This window comes from Castanea sativa, chromosome 12, assembly GCF_040712315.1.
Source record: "Castanea sativa cultivar Marrone di Chiusa Pesio chromosome 12, ASM4071231v1".
NCBI classification, from domain to species: Eukaryota; Viridiplantae; Streptophyta; class Magnoliopsida; order Fagales; family Fagaceae; genus Castanea; species Castanea sativa.
In genome coordinates this window covers 12,408,886-12,427,280 of record NC_134024.1, presented here as the reverse complement: position 1 = coordinate 12,427,280, position 18,395 = coordinate 12,408,886, and the positions used below count along the sequence as shown (strand labels likewise).

At 32.3% G+C, this 18,395-nt stretch overlaps 1 pseudogene; it reads right to left on the bottom strand.

The window, feature by feature from the left end:
* Window positions 1-9,190: 9,190 nt before the first annotated feature.
* On the bottom strand, window positions 9,191-10,457 carry LOC142620200 (putative purine permease 11; annotated as a pseudogene).
* Window positions 10,458-18,395: the final 7,938 nt, after the last annotated feature.

The window sequence follows — 18,395 nt, the reverse complement described above, 5'->3', positions numbered from 1 at the left end:
TAATAATAAAAAAAAAGCAACAATAAGAGATTTTTATTCCTCAAATTAGACAATTTCATGCATTAGATTTCCATATCAAACATGGTCAAAACCGTTGATGGTATTGGTAGGTCGCTAAGTTGAATTGAATGGAAAATTCATGCGTAACGGGCATGTTTAAGAATTGGAACGAATACTGCCTAAGCATTTATCAGAAATTTATGGCATGTACTTTTGAGGTCCAAAAGTGCAAAATTGTTAGTACCAATTAGGTGTGCAAGGTTTCTATTGGATTGGTTTTCGGAAATATTTCAATCAAACCCGCGTTTTTCCTTTTCTTTTTGGAAAAAAAAAAAAAAAAACTCAAGTTTTTCATATTGAGAAGAATAAAGTTTAATTAGCTACAAAAATTGTTGTAATCTAAGATTACAATCTTACTCAATATCTTTTTTTATTGGAGGTGAATTTTGACAAATCCACTATTAGATTATATATTTTTTCTTATATCCTCTATACTTGTAAATTTTTATAAAATTAAAGATCAATAACTATGTCATTAATAAATTGTTTAAATTACAAATTTTTGTAATTTAAAATTATGCATAAAGTCTCTGATAGTTGTATAAGAAATCTGCGGTTCAATCCCCGCCTGCACCAAAAACTGATTGATATCTTGGTATGATGATAAAGAACTATTATTAGGAGCGGACGTCATAAGTTGAAACTTTCTAAAAATATATATATAAAATATAAACTTATAGATTATATAATAAATAATATTTAATTGACACAAAATTTAACATATGTATTAAAAGCGTAAAGAATATGCAATTCAACAGTTAGATTTTTAGAATATGTAGTAATATTTATTTTATTGAGTAAGGTTGTAGCCTACTGCTACAACCAATTTTGTAGCTAAACTATGTCTTATTGAAAAATCTATTATCCAACTCAACAGTTGGATATTTTGTATATCCAAGTAGCTTAACTAATAAAGTCTCTTGGTTGAATAAGAGATCTGAATTTCAAATCCCGTTTATACCAAAAACTTATTAGTATCTTAATTTGATAATAGAGAGCTATTATCAAGAGCGGACGTCATAGGTTGAAACACTCTAAAAAAGGTAGGTTAAATACATGTTTGATCCTATTTTTAAGGTGAAATAAGAAAATTATTAATCTCTTTAAAAAGAAATAGTGTGAAAAAAAATGTGTGTGTGTGTGTGTGTGTAAGCAATTAAAAATTGCATTTGTTATATTTTCATTAATAATTCGATTGATTGATATTCAAATTATAATCCAACAAAAGTTTATGTTTGACAATTTTAGTTTTCAGGTAAGCAACTTGATCAATTGAACCTTCAACAGCGGAGCTATGACTTTTTTCAAGGGGTCAAACTAGATATGTCAAAAAATAAAATAAACTCAAAGAATAACCTACTCTTCTTATAACGACCCAAGGAAAAGCGTTAGCCACATCTGCGCTATATATTAAAAGGATTAGTCACAATTGAGACTTCTTATAGTTGTTAATAAAGCTCAGTTCAACCTAGTATATGCCCGATGTGGGACTCACCACACACCCATACACATCACACAATTAATCAAATTAGGGCATCACAATTGCTCCCACTTAAATCCCTAACGTCCTCGTTAGGGCCCAATTTGTGAGGTAATGTCTCTAAAGCCACATGAGGTTACCGGATCAGCTCTGATAGCATATGTAACGACCCAAGGAAAAACACTAGCCATATATACACTATCCCTTAAAAGGACTAGTCACAATTGAAACTCCTTGTAGTTGTTAATAGAGTCCAGTTCAACCCAGTATATGCCCGATGTGGGACTCATCACACACCCACACACATCACACAATCAATCAAATTGGGGCATCACAATTGCCCCCATTTAAATCCCTAACGTTCTCGTTAGGGCCCAATTTGTAGGGTAAAGTTTTTAAGCCCATATGAGATTATCGAGCCAGCTCTAATACCATATGTAACGATCTAAAGAAAAGCGCTAGCTACATCTGCGCTATACCTCAAAATGACTAGTCACAATTGAGACTCCTTGTAGTTGTTATTAAAGCCCAGTTCAACCTAGTATATGCTCTATGTGGGACTCATCACACAATCAATCAAATTGGGGCATCACACTTCTATTTTAAGATTAAGGTAAGTTAGATAAGAAAAAATAATTCATGAATCTAAAATACATATTTTGAATGTTAATCTAGATTAATGTTGAATGCCTATAATTAAGTGGGAGTTATTTAAACCTGGAATGATGGATGTATGGGTACAAAATTGTTGAGGAATGTTACTCCTTTATTGAGAGAGTTAGGGAAAGAAATTCCCCCACCCCCCTTTCAAGGCTTCGTTTGGGACTAATCTATCTTAATTACCCAAAAAAAAATGGAAAGAAATATGATAGAACTAATCTATCTTAATTGGATGTTTTAAACAAACGAGAAGTCAAGAGCCTTGTAGCACAACTGACATCTTTTGGTATTTTGAACAACGATGTCTAGGCTTCAAATCTCCTATTTCTCATCTATCAAATAAAAATGGGAAAAAAAAGAAATATAATAAGAAAAGAAAAAAGAATGGAACAAAGCGACCTTTTGGGAGTACCTTCATAATAAATTGGATCGAAAGATTTTGTTGTTATTGTTATTTCTATATGATTAGTAATAATAACAATTATTAGTATTATTTTAGGATAAAAAGCAAAAGATAAAAGTTCCATCAAAATTCCGATCATGATGATGACTTATGGCCTGTTTGGATAGAGGGGGGAAGGAGGAGGAGAAGTGGAGGGGGGTAGAGTAGAGTTAACTAAAAATAAAATAATTTTGTGTTAAATCTACTCTACTCTACTCCCCCTCCTTCTTCCTCAATCCAAACGGACCATTAAAGTATAGCTCATAAAAAAAAAAAAAAGTATAGCTCATTTAGTGTGAGAAAACAAGACTCAGATACAAAAATTAAGGATAAAGAGTAAAAAAAAAAAAAAACGATGAAATATCATTAGGTAAAGTGAGCAAATAATAAGAGAGGGGGTATTGCATAAAATTTGTAAAACAGAAATGGAGATTATAAATAATTTGGTCAAAATTTCATTATATTCTATTTCATTTCATCTAATTCCTCTCAATTTTGGGAATGAGAAATCAGACTTTTGAGAAGGAAAAGAGAAATGAGTACTCCTTTCTAATTATTCTATTCTCTCTCATCTCATTTGAAAACAGAGGCCAAACAAGGACATGGAATGAAGATTAAAAAAAAAAAAAAATCAATTCCTTTCACTTCCACTAATTTCTCTACTCTAAATGGGCTATAAAGGTGGCAGAAGAGAAGAAAAAAAAAAGATATGAACTAGAAAACTAGATCAAAGTAATTTTGCATTGTGTTGGATTAGATTGCCAATTTACCAGAACAGACAACCCTCATGTATCTATATTTATGATAGGACTCTTGGCAATCACAAATTAAAATTAAGCATGATTCCAAAAAAGAAAATTGTGAAACTTGCCTATGAAAGAATTTTGTTAATACTGAAGGCTATCGCTAACGTGTGGATACTACATTTGCCAATTCAAGAGAAAATCTCAAATTTTAAATTTTTCTCTATCCCCCTTTTGTGAATATTTCCACAATTTAACCGAGGATCTAATTGTACATTTTGATAGGAGAAGAAATAAATGGAAATGAATGAATATAATTGTTTTGTATTTCTTTAAGATAATGAATGTGTAAAAAGTCAAAATAATAATAATAATAATGAAGCATACCTCAAGTTGTTGTTGTTCAAGTGATTTGTGGCTAAATCCTATTGCAAACTGTAAGATATGAATGAATTCTTCTAGTCCATAGTCTTCCCCTCCTTAGAAACAATGTGACGGAGAATCCAAGTTTTCTTTCAAGGCTAAACTAAGCCAAGGGCTTTATAGTAAAGCTATGGACACAACAAAAATTTACAACATTATAGATAATTAACCTACAACCTCATATTTATAACTCCTTTTATCAATTGGTTTCCTATTTATAACTCCTTTTATCAAGGAGTATCTATTAATTGAAAGTCATCTATTTAACAAATAACTTAATAAGTGGAGAGAGAGAGAGAGAGAGAGAGAGGACTGGATTAGTCTTTTTTCGAGGTGGGAGAAAAAACTTTTTTTTTTTTTAAATTTAGCTAAAAATTAGGAGTTTTTAAATTACTAATCTTACATGTCTAACAGATGAATTTAAAGGTATTTTAGGCATAAAAATAGAGGAATTTAAACAGAAAAATCTCCTTAAATAATAATATAGATAAAAATAAAATGTATGTGGAGGCCACATTAAGTATCCTAAATGGATTTCCTAAAAATAAAAATAAAAAAATTTTGTTGGCGTGAACAATGTTTCTTTTGGTGGTTTCGAATATACTTGGAAAATCCATTGGACCACGAATTCTTTCGCAGGAACAATAATCTAACTCGTTATCACTTTCAAAACTAATGTATTAACTTTTTGAGGCTAGACTAGCAATTGGAGCTACTGAAGCATGCTTTGTCTTGCCTATATGAGGCTTAAATTGACTTTTTGTTGGATGTGTTAAAAATTGCCTATGTGTTATTTTTTGACGACATAATAATGTAATGTCTGACAACATTGCTTGCTTTCTTTTTCTTTCTTTTTTTGATAAATAATTTGTTTTCCTTTTAGAATTTTACAAAGTGCATAGCTCAATTAATAGTTGTAAGCTTAAATACAATATTTTTCACAACCTATTAGTCAAGTAATTGATTTTCACATGGACGAACTAGCCAAAAAAAAATCACATGGATGAACCACTCACACTACTTTATTATCCATTGTTTAGAATTTTACCATCTTAGTAATTTTGAGAAAAATTGATGTATTTATATTATTATTTAAGGAGGAGCTACTTCTGTTTGGGATCCTCATTTTTTTTGTTAAAAAATGCTCTTACATCCCTATGTTTAAATAGAGACAAAACTAAAGAATAATTAGATAATAATACAACTCTAACTCCCACTAAAACATTATTTAAAAAATAGGGTCACTCTCTTGTAGATTTTCAAATTTTTTATCCACTTATGAATTAAATTCTCAAAATAAAAGTTATATATATAAAATAAAAACACTTTTTTTTGGCTACAAAATGGGACCATTAAAAAAAAAGCCTCGTCGCACGCGCGAAGCACATGTGATGAGGTTATCTATATCTATACTACTATTTAAGGAGTTTCCCCTGTTTGAATCGGATTTTTTTTATTCTAAAATACCCTTACACCCCTAGGTTTAAGTAGAGACAAAACTAAAGGATAGTCTGGTAAAAAAATATGTCTAACTTGCACTAAAATATTGCCTACAAAATAGGAACACTCTTCCACTAACCCATTTCTTCAAAGCAAACTATACATTTATTGTTTTTTTTTAAATAGAAAAATAAGTTAAACACTCCACGTTTATCCAAAAACAATCTAAATATTAAAAAAAAAAAACTAAACTAAATAGATATATACCCTTTTTTATATATATATATAAAAGTAGATATATCTTTAACTCTAACTAAAAAGTTGCCTACAAAACAGGACTACTCTCCTAAAGATTTTCAAATTGCTTTATCCATTTAAAAAAAAAATTAGATTTAAAACAAACACACGTCTCTTTATAAAAACACATCTACCGTATTGATAAAATAAAAAAACACATCTACGGTTATTGGAAAAAAAAAAAACACAGTTGTACATCCACATTTTAGTCACACAAACAACTTCAAACTTCTACCCAATAAATTTAAATCTCCCCATTATCACCCTATGTATTTTTGTGAATGGAAAATGTTGTAATCCCAAATTATAATAGATTCAAATTATTAACGTTTACATAAAAAATAGAAAAGTTTTTGAGCACGCGCTAATGGATTCAAATTATTAACCTTTACATAAAAATTAGAAGAACCTCACACGCATGCTCAGAGGCTAGTTATATATAAGAGGATTCTCATTTTTCAACTGGATTTTTATATGGTTCAAGAATACCATCATTAATGAAAGGTAACTTCATTTAGAAATAGGGTCATAAATGTCAAATAACAAATTTCATTTTGAATTCAAAAAGAGAACTCCTAAAATTTAGGATTTTTTTCCTTTCACGTTCAAAAAAACAAAAATTATAGTTACTTCTTATCTCTAGAGTTTATCCTTTTTATTTGTTTGAAAAATAAAAAAATATTTCTAAATTATAATAGATGCAAATTATTAATCTTTACTCAAAAAATAGAAGAGTTTCTGAGCACGTGCTCAGAGGCTAGTAACTTAATAGTATAATAGATGCTCTTGACAAAGTATATCAAGGTATACTATCCTCGTTCTTGTTCTGTTTTTCATTAATTTTCTTTAGCCACAATCATATGCATTCTAAATGGCTCATATTTTATTGGAGTTGTTCTAGAACCATAACTCTGACGTGGTAGACTGTGACATAAATCTATCATTTTTTTTTCCATCACTTATATTTGCCTTGCAAAAAAAAAGTGTGGTCATATATTTCTCAAATTTTTTTTTTGCTGAATGTCATATATTTCTCAATTTGACTGTTTGTTGCTTGCCTCAGAAATTTCAGTTTTCAAAGAAGCTGACAACCATATTTCCAAGGACAAAGCAAAAGCAAGTGATTGATGATCTCGGGCTCACTCTCACACACATGGGTTGTTGAACAGATCTTGATCTTGATCACCTTTCACTTTCGGAAAGCAGACAATTTACATATTCCGTAGACCCATGTATATCGGCCCAGTACATTCCTTATTGGGCTCCAACAAACCATATTTCTTCAATAGTTCTAAGTTCTAACTTTTTGTTTATAAAAAAAGGGTTCTAACATTGTTTATAATACATTGATTTCACTATTGTAATTGTTTACTGTCTTCTTTTTTTTATGAATATGTAACTGTCTACTGTCGGCCTAACCACATTGTCTGCAAAATATTCAAATATTAAATTTAACCCACTAAAAATTAGAGTAAAGTGAGATTGTTAGGACTTGATGTCTGAGTGTCTTATTCTATCTATCAAAGTCCTTCTTTGTCTATAGTTGTCTATAGCTCGGGTCAGTCCCCCACCCCCATGGTTTGGTTTGATTTTCTCAAACAGTGCTGGTCTGCATTAGGGGCTCTCGTGCGAGCCATGCAACGTTCCCAAGCAGGAACTGCTCTTTCCTTGAGCTCCCTATTTAGTTTCTCCCAGGCGTTGATCTCGCAACGGCCCTCCAGCACGTCCTCATATCGCGTCCGCCACCATATCCTCAGAGAGATACATTGTTGCCACTGTGACTTGGTCGTCAAAAGAAAGGGGCACGAACAATCTTAAAGTACTATTACATGTCCTAAAAGTCTTTGATCCTTAGCATCTCGGGTGCCAACAAATGCCTTTGGTTTTGCTCGATTTGAACCATCTCTGTTAAGCCATTGCTTACGGCCTTCTGTAGTATGGGGACCTCGCCCCTACTCCCTAAAGCTTGCCACCCCTATATATTAGATAAATTCGAAACACTTCCATGACCCCTTGTCCTTGGCCTTCCATCATGGTCCGCCTAACCAGCCCATCTTTTTCCAGAGATGGAACCCGCTAGCTAGAAATTTGCCCCTTCAGTTGTGTAACAAGGCGTCCACACAATTACCGAATTTACATTGGAAATATCAAGTTTGAAAATGATTTGGTGTAGGATATATATAGTTTTTTTTTTTTTTTTTTAATATCAAGCGCAGGTTTTTATGGCTTAGAAATGAGTAATTTTTAGATATTTCCAAAGTATGGAGAATAGTACTCATTCTTTTCATATTTGAAAGCTCAATTAGTGTGAAAACAGTAATACTTGTTTAGATCCCCATTTTTTAAATTACGGCTTAGTTGTTTTTACTCTAATTTATCTAAGTGCAAAACAAGAGTAAAACACGCATAATAATCTACCCAATGTACTTGAGCCCTCCAAGCTCCTGCTACCAACGGACTTCTTAGAGTCTTATTTTCACTAGTTATCTGGATCCCACAATTTCGCCCGATTGCATCCACCACTCAATGGCTTCTTCCAATACTTCCCAAAGGCACCAAAACTTCTCTCAACACTCAGGATGGGTGAGGTAAGTGTTTAGGTTAAGAACCTCTTAAGGATGTGTAGATGGAGAGGTGGGTGTATGCGGAAACTTTAGAGAAATGATGTAGGGGATTGTGGGTAAAACAATCTCTAACTCTCAAGTGTTTGGCTAGGGTTTCTCTCTTAAAAGTTTCTTTAGAAAACAATCCTTCTTCTTCTTACATTTCGTGGGTAATGAGGGTTTATATAGTGCTAGTAAAGAATGAGAAAAATCACACTCCAAAAAGCAACAAGCAGTGGATTTTGCGGGTCACTCGCAACTTAGCCTAAGTTGCAAGTCACTTACGAAAACTAGCTAGTCAATGACTCTTCAAATTCCAGCATGTGCTTCTCACATGACTTGTTTCGAGGGTCATCAGTCGTGAGTCCAATCATGAAAACCACTTCTTCATATATTCTTCACCAAAGTCCCACAAAAAATACAAGAAAATGATTGAACAAAATTACAATAAAATTTGATATGGAATTAAAGTCAACAAAATACATAATTATAAATCACAACTTTACAATATTCACTGTGGGATCCATTGATTAAATTCATTGTAGAATCCACCATAAATATGAAAGAATTGAGTACCATTTCTCCATGCTTCGAGGGTACCTAAAATTTTTCCTAAAAAAGCTATACTTTATAGGGAGCTCTTTATTTCTCATAAAACATCCTGCTTCTATATTTGGTGGTGCCTCATGTGTTGATGTCTCTATTTTGATTTAATTTTGGTCTAAATGTTTGTGTTTCATTGTCATGGTGCTGGTTGTCAAATTTGGCCAACTCCTAAAAAAATTGATTCATAAAAGGACTAATGATTATACGTATGTAATTAAGTACATTAACATACATCAAACTTGTGCAATAGAGGAATAGCAGGGATATGAATAAACTACTAGAGTAAATTAACAAAAAGGATTTTCTTTTGTAGAAATGAGTGCCAAACAACTTGAGTACCATTTTAACCTACATTTTCATGCCTCTTATTCCCAACATGAAAATCCTTGATTTTCAAGTTATTTCTTTATTTTTCTCTGAAGTACAATCCATCTCATCAACAAACCTCTATAATAGGCCCTGCCTCTTGAGCACTGGTTTTATTAACCTTGGATTTAGAGTCATCAAGATAATGTTGATAGATGAATGAAAGAAAACCCCATACTGCTAACAACAGAGCCATCAACTTCACCCCATTCATCTTGTCATGAAAAAATATTACCGCAAGAATGGGAATAGTAGGCAAAGACAATGTGCTAATTACATTGCAGAAGAGTGAAGATACCTCAAAAATCAACCCCATCATACCTATTGAAGAAACTTGCCATGTCATAGCTGTCTAAATCAAAGTCATCATATAGGATGATATGCTTCCTTTTCCATAATTCTCCATCTCTTTGCCCAAAAATTTCCATTCTCCGCTTGCAAAAAATCCTACCACGCACCCACATGCTGAGATAAATGATGGGTATATTTGCATATCCAAAGACAGTTGTACTAAAGAATGGTACAAAGAGTATGTTGCAGATCCACCGAGCATACAAAGGAATCCAATTGTATGCTTTCCTTTAGGGACTCCTGTCATGTTTTCAGGGTCGGTATTGACTGCAAGAAGGGATGCTGATATGGTAAGAAAGACAATAGAGTTGAGTATAAAAGGAGTGAATTGTTGTGAATTGAAGAAAAATGAGAAGATGGCATTAAATGCCAATTGGGTTGCACATAGTAGAGAGTAAGTAGAGACAGGGAGGTAGAAAAGTCCATATGAATCCATCAGGTCGTCACCTGTCAATATTAGGCCAAAAGCAAAGTAGAGAAGGGCAAGGGTGGAGAGATGTGGCGATTTTGTAGGGAAAGTGTTTAAAGGGGTGCTTGCAGTGGATGTTAACGATGGTGAGAAGAAGAATAGGAGAGGAAGTAAAATTGGGAAGCCTGCTGATTGAACAAATGTTGCCATCAATTTGCTATTCCCACCTTGATCATAGTACAATCGTCCCAAGAGAATGGCTGCAACCAGGCCGGCAACAAGAAAGGAGTAAGAGGCCACACGAAGCCACCACTTGTAATGTTTGAGTCTCAGAAGTTCCATTAAGTTGATAACAGAAGGTGCCTTTTATGTGAGTTTTGCACTCAATCACCGCCAGCTAATCATACACACAAACAAAGAATGAAACTAAAATGTAAGTATTAGCCCATATGGTCATAACCAATCTGTAGAAAACAATTAAGTAATGATGCTTTCAATAATGGTTATTAAAATAGGGGTTCTATGTAGAATCGGTGAGAAAACATCGTGGATTAGATCATAGAACCCATGCAGACATAATTGATTATATCTACATTAACTAAAGATATTCTATATCAAAGAAAATAGATAAATTAGATAGAATGCAACTTACATATTCTATATCTCTATTGACTAAAGATATATATATATATATATATATATATATATATATATATATATATATATATATATATATATAATTCAAAAGTTAATAACTAGCTAACTATTTAAGTAACAAATTAACCATATATGAGCAAATAAAAAGTTTGTTAAGGTTGTATTATTATTTATTTATGTTGTTTATTTAATTTATATATGAATAATTATGGTTATATATTTATTAACTTATATATATATATAATATATTATTATTTGGGTATTTATAATTTTATAAGTAGATTTATATGTTAATTTATATTTATTGAAAAATTATTTATTACTCTTAGAGTAGAGAAACCTAAATATTATTTCTTGTCACATAAATAATGGTCACAAGACTATCATCATGAATTTAATTGACGAGACGTTTCATTTATGTGAGATGAGGAAATATCAATAGTAAGGACACAATTTGCACCCGGATCCAACCGTGTGAAGGGTGCAGGCCCAAAAGGCTTTATACAATGAAATTTGTAGAGTGTGGGCTTGAATTTAGGTATTATGGATATTGGATAACAAGTATGGTGGGCTAGATTGCCAATACATGCGCAATGAAATTATTATATGACAGAAATTTTCCTCGAACGTAAGTCGAGGATGACTTATATTGCTTTTTCTTCCTTTCACAATAGAATATTGTTGAAGGTGGTGTGTGTAGTGTTTTTCTCTTTCTTTTTCCCGATCCCCTTTCTTGAATGCCACCCTTTTCCTTTTATATTCTCTTCCTTCTTCCCACCATCTTCCACGTATGGACCAGATCATCAATCTAGCTACTTGTCCCATCCACCGTATTCTTGAAACCCTCAAACAATAGTTGTAACTTTGTCCACCACTATTCAGAGGTCATTTCCCCATTAATGCGGCCAGAGAGGTAAGTGCAGAGTCTTTAATGCGGTGGTAGCAGCTTTCTCTAAGATATTTCTTATTTACTTATTTTCTATGTGTCTTTGCGAAATCCGCCTTCATCCACCATATCTCCAAAAATTTCCTCACAAACATCGTAATGAATAGTATATTCTCCACGTTGTATAGCCGAGGAGATGCCCCTCCTCGGACCATTCCCACCTAATTTCTGTCGCAATAGTTTGCTTGTAGACCTTTGAGTCCAGTATCTTTATTATCACTAAACTCTCCTCGAATAGGTCAATATCCTCATATCAAGCCCAAGGGCCAAGAACATATTCTGATCCCTCTGCCCCACATCAACATAATGTATAATTATTATTATTAAAAAATTATATTTGTTTGTTTTGCATGGCCATGTTAGGAAAAAAAAATCTATTAACTAGCAAAAAGAAAGTGGCATTCGCAAAAATATCGTGGCACTCGTTTTGTTTTTGCTAGTTAATAGATCATTGCCACATTACATGGCCATGCAAAACAACCAAACCTTCCCCTTTTTCTTTAAAATCTTTTTTTGCTTCTCTGTTTAAGCTCTCAGCTGCAAAATTATCAAGATTATGAATAAATGGAATCCATGATGCTAAGTGCCTGTATGGTACTCTTAATTTATAGCCTTTTAAAAAGCTGTACCTAAATAAAGTGAGCCTAAAAAAGCTGCCTTTAAAAAATATATATAGTTTCAAAACCCCTTAAACAAAAATTAACCTCAAAAAATGATCTAGGATAACCTATATATATTACCACTCTCTCTCTCCCTTCAATCATGCATGTTGGAGTAGTGATTGCCTTAGGCCCTTATAGCTTGTTTGGATGGAGGAGGAGTAGAGGGGAGTAGAATAAAAGGAAGGAGAGTAAGTTAAATTACTTTGTTTAGATTTTTTTAAGGGAGGAGGGGAAGGGATTTGGAGGAGTTCTAACTACTTCTTACCTCTAATTTTTAATTCCCCTAAATTGGAGAGATTTAGAGGGAAATTAGAGCATAAAAATGTTTAACCAAATGAATTACCAAATTTACCCTTACCATATTAACAAAATTACAAAATATGAAAATGCTAATTATTCCCCTCCCCTTTATGCTATGTTTGGATGTTGGAAAAATGAGCGGGAGTAGAGTAAAGGGAGGGAGAGTAATTAAATTACCTTATTTGAATGTTTTTAAAGAAAGAAGAGGGACGGCTTTGGAGGGGTTTAAACTATGTGGGGAGTAAAAGGACCCAAGCGGGTATCTGGGCCTTTGGGCTGTAACAAGGAGGGCCGATCTGTTCTTGAAACTAAGAATTTGTTAATACTGCGGGTTGGCCCACATGCCGAGGGTCCGAGGATGCAGCCGAGGGCGAGTTTCTCCTCGGACAGACCCAAGAAAGCTCGTAGATTCAGTATGAAGGTCAAGGCAGAACTCTGGGAAGACTGTTGGTTAAGAGGGGGAAACCCTGAACCTTCTAGATACACCGATGTTAGAAAAGTATCATGAGCCAAGGCTACCACCTCCACATTAAAGACTCTGCACCTACCTCCTTGGCCGCATTAATGGGGAAGTGACCCCTGAACAGTAAGGCTGAAACTTTTAGTCACTATTCAAAGGCACTAAGGGAAGAAATATCTAGGGGGTTTGAGCAACACTTGGATAAAGTGTCAGGAAATGAAGTATTTAAGGGGGGTAGTATGTAACTAAAAGGGGGAGAAAGAATTGTAATCTTTAAGAAAGGAAGAGAAATAATATAACAAGAGTCCTCGGCCCACGTCCGAGGAGGTCAATCGGCAATTATCATTCAATATTTACAAGTGTTTGTACTTCTTAGCCTGTTGTCAAGTTCTCAGTACTTCTAACCTAGATTTCAAGCCCACACTCTACAAATTTTATTGTTTAAGGCTCATTGGGCCTGAGCCCATAAATTTCTTTGGGTCCAGGTGCAATTGTGCACTTACAAACTACTTCTAATCCCTCATTTTTAATTTTCCCAAATTGGAGAGATTTGGAAGGAGAGTGAAGAATACAAATGCTTGACCAAATGAATTACTAAATTTGATCTTACTATATTAACAAAATTACAAATAAAAAGACTAATTATTCACTACCCCCTTACTTAATTTTAAAAATATCTAAATAAGGTGGAGGATAATTATTTACCTCTACTCTCTTCTCCACTACTCTCCTTTCTCTCAAAACTTCCAAACATAGCATTACTTAAATTTAAAAATATCCAAACAAGGTGGAGGATAACCATTCCCCTCTACTTTCCTCCCTACTACTCTCCTCCCCTCTACTCTCCTCCCCTCTACTCTCCTCTCCCTCCAAACTTCCAACCATAGCATTAATTGACATGTTCATCACTTATAATTTTGGAATGTATAATGGGAACACCTGGTTTTGACAAAAGATTAATGCTGCCTAAAAGAAAAGGCTTAAGAGTAGAAATACACAAACTATGGAAGTTATGTTCTTTATGTATATCTCATTTACCAACATATGCATGCTTATTATAATTTTGTTTGATTTTTGTGATCGAGTTGCATGTGTAGAAAAGGACAAAAAACCATTTGCAAATATTCACTTTGACATGCTGTGACATTTTACAATCAGGTTTGAAGAATTTGAAGAGTTAAAACCCATATATATAGCTCGGATCTACTGATTGCTAGGCTAGAAAGAAAGGTTCAAATATTTCCTAAATTAATGAATTGCATTTTCAAATAAAAATATGAAGATGTAAAAAGAACTAAAAATATTCATGTTGTTCAACAGACAATTAAATAGAGAGTTTGGTCAGTGCATGACTAACTTGGATTTTCTCGTTGCAGCTCTTGACCAGCCTTCATGAAGATCCTGAGGATATGATAAGCTACCTAATTAAAAGTTAAAACAACAGGCTTATGTAATGTTCATCCTTGTACTTATTGTTGAGATGCACCGCACCATGCATGGTCCAATCCATTTTCAAGCTCATTATTGACCTCTTATATAGCTCAGGCATTATCAGCCACGTCATGAAAGACATAAAGGTGTTTTTCTGTCTAATTGTTTGCAAGAATTATTGAAAATTTATCTAATTCCTTAAATAAATAAAAGTTGGCTTGTGAATTTGTGAATAGTAATATTTATACATGCTGCCAATGTTTCATTTATTAGGAGCACATCATGTTACCAAATTTTAGTGTCCAGAAGTTCAAAAAATGTTGCTTAGAGTTAGAGGACATCCTTTAATCCAAAATAGGGGTAGTGTGCTCATTACACCAAACTAAGTCTATTACATTGAGTGTTAATACAACAAAATTAGTATAGTAGTATTCGACATAATATTTCATCTACAAATTAAAAATCGTTGCAATAATAGCTTAAAAGTGGTAAATTATTACAATAATAATATTTAGTTGTAATAAATTATAATTTTTACTTGCAATAGAGCATTAATACTAAATTACATTAAGAATTTTTGGCAATAACTTAAATTAAAAAAATCGTTGTAATAACTTATACCAATTATTTTGCAATTTATTACAATAGAAATTTCAAAGTGACAGCTTATTGCAATAAATATATCATTGTAATTACTAAATATTAATTATTTTACAATATATTGCAATGACAAACGTTAAGCTGCAACGAATATATTATTACAATAATCTAATACCAAATATTTTACCATCTATTGTAATGAAAAATATAAAACAATTATCTATTACAATGAAAATATTGTTGCAATAACTTGACCCAATTTTTTTCAATCTATTGCAATAAAATTTGTGAAATAATAGCCTATTGCTACAAGATATTCAAGGTAGTAAATTGTTTATTGCAACAACAAATATATTATTACATCAAAATTGTTATTAAAATATTTTAAGTTTATTGCAACGAAATTTTTTTAGTACAAACCTTTGCATAAACTATTGCAATGACTCTGATGTTAATGCAATATATATTTTTTCATTGTAATAAACATTTTTTGTTGTAGTAGCTTTTAATTATCATTACAACTAGTCAAAGACTCACGCGATGCATGGAAATAAGTAATTATTTTGTATTGTAATATAATGTATAATTTTTTCTTTAAATTTTTTTTAAAATAACCTGTTCTTCCTAAAAATTATCATCTCCAACACTGTCATGTTCCTCGCCAAGTTCTTTGGCCACAGTGGCATCATTGCCTTCGTCTCTGCCGTCCCAGAAACCCAAAGACCAGGTTCTCTTTTATATGCCTAAATCAAGTACTGTATTTGTATAATTATACTATTATCATAATCTCTGTATATTTTTATGTATATATGTCTTTTCATTGGATTTTTTTTGGGCCAAAAATAAGTGTTAGAGATATAATTGTAGAGAATAATATTAATAATTTTATTATTTTCTGTTGTTCTTTTTTCAGTTTTGTTTTGGTCCTTATTGTTTGAAGCATGTGGGTGTATAGTGAATTTAGTGGATGGATTGGTGAGACTGCTAGCACATGGCAAGTGGCATGTGTGCCAGAAGGCGGTGGACATGGTACTTGCTGGAGGTACTCTGACTCCTTTAACGGAGTTTGAGACACTCACTAACGAAATTTTCTATGACACAACATTCCATCCGTACCTTCCATTTACGGCTTTCATGCAAGAAGCTCATCAGCCGTCTGATATTGCTCTCACTCTCTCATTGGGTCCTAAGAAGATTGTTGGTGCAAACACAATAATAATGAAAATAATACAAAGGAAAACTGAATAATACTTCTAAATATTATTAATTTAAAAAGAAGGCAATTACATAACACTATTTGGACTGAGACGCGGCATTCGCTCTCTTTAAGAAGATTCAAGCCCTTGGTTAGTTAAACTTTGTAACCGGTGTAGATCTTCTCTAATTTGTCTCCCCCATGATACAACAACCCAACAAGTGATTTCTGCACAAAGTGTTCAAGTCCAAAACTCCACCAGAATGAACACCTTTTCTTGCCAAGAACCTCTCTATTTTTTTTAGTGTATATTCCAGTAACTTGGATTGGGTCTAAATTAGTCTATTTATAGGTTCAATGAGTCTATTATAATGAAGATATCGTTGCAATAACTTGACCCAAATTATTTTTTTCAATTATTTTCAATCTATTGCAACAAAATTTGTGAAATAATAGCCTATTGCTACAAAATATTCGAGGTAGTAAATTATTTATTGCAATAGCAAATATATTATTACATCAAAATTGTCATTAATATATTTAAAGTTTATTGCAACGAAATTTTTTGTAGCACAAACCAATTACCTAAAATTTTATTGCAATACTTTATAGAAACTATTGCAATGACTCTAATGTTATTACAATGATTTTTTTTTCATTGTAATAAACATTTTTTGTTGTAGTGGCTTTTTATTATAATAACAACTAGTTGCAAACCCACGCAATACATGAAAATAAATAATTATTTTGTATTGTAATATAATGTATAATTTTTTCTTTAAAATTTTTTGAAGATAATCTGTTCTCCCTAAAAATTAAACAATTTCTATTCGGCCCAATTTGATCCACTCAGTCCAATTCGGCCCACTCGGGCAATTTTGGTCCCCCTCCAATTCATTTTAAGAATAATTGAGCTTTAAATTGATTCTTTTTGTAGGTTTTTTTCAAGTTTAGCTCAAAATTTTATTATTTTTTTCTTAATTTTTTGGTTGAAAAGTAGGAAATTTTTTTATATTTGGGCTAAACTCTTTAGTTTTGAGTTAAAATATATAAAGAAAATACTAAAATAAACATTAGAAATTAGAAAAATGAGCCCTAAAAATGCAATAAAAATAATAAATATTCAAAAATCTTATTTGGTTCTACTTAGCTCCTTCTAAGTTCTATCCTCTTCTTTCCAATTTGGTCCTCTTTGGTCCATTATGTCCACTAAAGTTTTATTCAGTCCATTCGGTCCTATTTAATCTACTTCGGTCCAATTTAGTCCACATTGGCTCTATTTATTCCATATTGGTCCTATCTGTCCACTTCGGCCCATCCTATCTACTTTGGTTCTATTTGGTCCATTTTGTTTGCTTTGGTTCTAAATTTTGGAAGGAATGCTAATGACTTTTATTTTATTTTATTTTTGGAAAAAAAAAAAACTAGTGACTTATACAAACTTTAACTGCTCAAAGGGAACAATTAAATAATCTATATATTGTTTCTAAAAAAAAAGTTAGCAAAAATACAAAACTAATCCTCTAACTTTCACTTTTTTTATTTCAATCCTCTAAATTTCAGTTTTGTCAATTCAGTTCTCTAACTTTCAATTTTTGTCAATGCAGGATTTCGTTAAATCCCATAACTGGGCTGTTGTTAACTTTCAGTTTTTTTTTTTTAAATTCAGACTTAAAAGAAAAAAAAAACATTTAAGGGTTGTTCCCCTTACCTGAAATCAAAACCAAGGAATCACTTGGTTTTCAGAAGGGGAACACATTTAAGGGCAACACGTTTTTGAATTTTTTTTTTAGCATCTTTATTACTTTTGCTGTTGGGGAGGTGGGTTCATCAAATTGTAGATCCCACCAGATTGTAGCAACAGAGAGATTGAAAGTTCTTTTAGGATCACGTGGTGATGCCATGCACTTGCAATATGTTGTGATCCTCGGTTTTGATTTCAAGTCTTTTCTTCTTTTCTTTTCTTTTTTTCTTTTTTTTTTACAGATTTTTTTCTTTTAATTCTGAATTAAAAAAAAATTTGAAAGTTAACGGTAGCCCAGTTATGGGGTTTAACGGAATCCTGCATTGACAAAAATTGAAAGTTAGATGACTGAATTAACAAAACTGAAAGTTAGAGGACTGAAATGAAAAAGAGTGAAAGTTAGAGGGTCAGCTTTGCATTTTTACCAAAAAAGTTTATAAATTAAGTGTGATAGAGATGACCACAATGGGTAAATTTATAAGTTATTCTTTTGTTCAATTAGATTAATCCACCTTTCCTA